The 2,015-nt window shown below is 43.8% G+C and overlaps 1 protein-coding gene across 1 annotated transcript in view; it reads right to left on the bottom strand.

Moving 5' to 3' along the window:
• SEMA5A (semaphorin 5A) overlaps positions 1 to 2,015 on the bottom strand; it is a 456,698-nt gene that overhangs the window by 356,617 nt on the left and 98,066 nt on the right. The window contains exon 2 of the mRNA XM_011371413.2: positions 1,890 to 1,983. The gene's annotated coding sequence lies outside the window, so the exon portion shown is untranslated. The remainder of the gene's footprint in view (positions 1 to 1,889; positions 1,984 to 2,015) is intronic.

Raw genomic sequence — 2,015 nt, forward strand, 5'->3', positions numbered from 1 at the left:
CAAACCCAAGCAATGAACCCCCAACACATCTGCCCCCCTAACGGGCGACTGCGAATGAACGGCACACGTTCCCAGCCTGATTTAAACGTGAAACAAAGAGAAAAAAACGGACTCTGACCTTCCTCACACATGTGCGATTCACAGATATTTACAGCAGCTATCAGGCCGGCAACCTCCAGTCCAACAACATACTTGGCAGACGCTCACCTAAACAAATGGGAAAATACGGACAAATCCCACACGGAAGAGAACAGGAGTAGAGAAAAGCAGGTTTTCCCCAGTTTTATGATGGGAATTCCGGTGACGCCCAATGTGGATCATGGGAGCAGACGACTCTACGGTGAGTGAACTTTGCTAACGCAGAGTGAAACGCAGAATGTGACACAACAGATCGGATGTCCCCAGACCTTTCCGGGCCACTTCACGGGGCTCTCCAGCAGGCCGACGAGACAGCAGCATGGGGCAAACGAGCAGAGTCCACGGATATCACGCTGCTGGCGTTATTAAGAATGATGGGCTAAATCTTTATCCCAAAATACAACCACTCAGCATGTGATGTACTGTGTCGATGACACACATAGAAATGCACTGCAAATACCCCAAAATGAAATTCCTGTCGGCACGGAGGCACCAACAGAAACACTGACAGCTCAGTAAGCAAAACGCCACATCGAACATCAACAGCGATTTTCTTCGGTGGAGGCATTATGGGTGAATTTTTCCCTTACATATTTCCCATAATGAGCATTCACTAGTCACTATTTTAATCCTTTTTTCTTCATTCTTTCAAATTGCCAATTTTACCTTTCAAAATCTTAGACAGTGACTATTTGGCTCATGAGGTGCCAATGTCCTCAACTGCAGAGAGAAGCTCTTCACAATTTCGTAATATTGATATATATATTGGTCGGATAGGCTTTCTACCACACGTGACTTGTGTGTAGAGATTATATGTTTGCATGTGTTTATTGTTAAGATGACTGGATTATATTAAATATGTTATTCTATAACTTCTTTTTTTCTGGTTAATAAGGTATCATGCATAGCTTTTCATTACTTTTATAATCATTATTTTTTTAAACCATGGCAATGAAAATGAAGAACGCATTCACTATTCATGGAACATGTACACAGGAACCAGTAGCTCTTGAAAAAGGCCACCTCCAAACATTCTGCTACCTCAGGATCACGGATTTGCTACAGTTAATTATTCCTGTGAATGACTGAATGAATCAATGAATGAATGAACAAAACACGAAAGTCGTTCCCTGCAGAAACTCCTTAAAGAAACACGAATGAATTGGTTCTCCTTGCCCTTCTTTTTACATAACCAGTAGAGGGTCTTTTATAAGAAAAGAGCATTCTTTTATAAGAAAAAGTTAAATTTAAAAAAAAAAAAAAAAACACACCTCATTTGAGGTATGTGGCAAAGGGTGTCCCCATGTTACCCCATGATTTATGTATGTCAGTCTCATTCAGACTTGACTCTTGTTCTTGTAAACGTCTGCTTTCGCTTGTAACAAAAGAGGGAGAATTGATACCAGAATACTTTTGTGCAACGTAATTATCAGAGAGCCCACAGCAATTGCACATTTGCCCGATATGCGTAAGCAGCAGGAGGGGTAGGTGCAAGGTGAAACTGAGAGCGGGCAGACAGCCGCACGTGGGCCGGAGGATGCTGTGCCCAGGATGCCCTTTCAAGGCTTCCTGAGCGACTTCATCAGGGAGAAGGCCCCAAGTAGTTTTGCCACAAACGTGTGTCTTGCCGAGAGCTTGCCCATGCACTGCCGTTTTTAACAGCAGAGATCGGTGACGCTCATAAGCTGTCACGGTATCTGAACCTATAAAATCGTTGGTTTCGTCACTTCTCCCGTAGACGAATGGCTTACCAAGGAGGGGAGGGGGACGCGTTTCTTCGATCATGTATCACACTAAGGACCCAGCGCCATCTGCACGCTCACGCTCGACGCTCACACACCAGCGCTGCAAAAAAGAAAAGAAAAAGACCCTATTAA

Source organism: Pteropus vampyrus, unplaced genomic scaffold, assembly GCF_000151845.1.
Source record: "Pteropus vampyrus isolate Shadow unplaced genomic scaffold, Pvam_2.0 Scaffold190, whole genome shotgun sequence".
In the NCBI taxonomy this organism is placed as follows: Eukaryota; Metazoa; Chordata; class Mammalia; order Chiroptera; family Pteropodidae; genus Pteropus; species Pteropus vampyrus.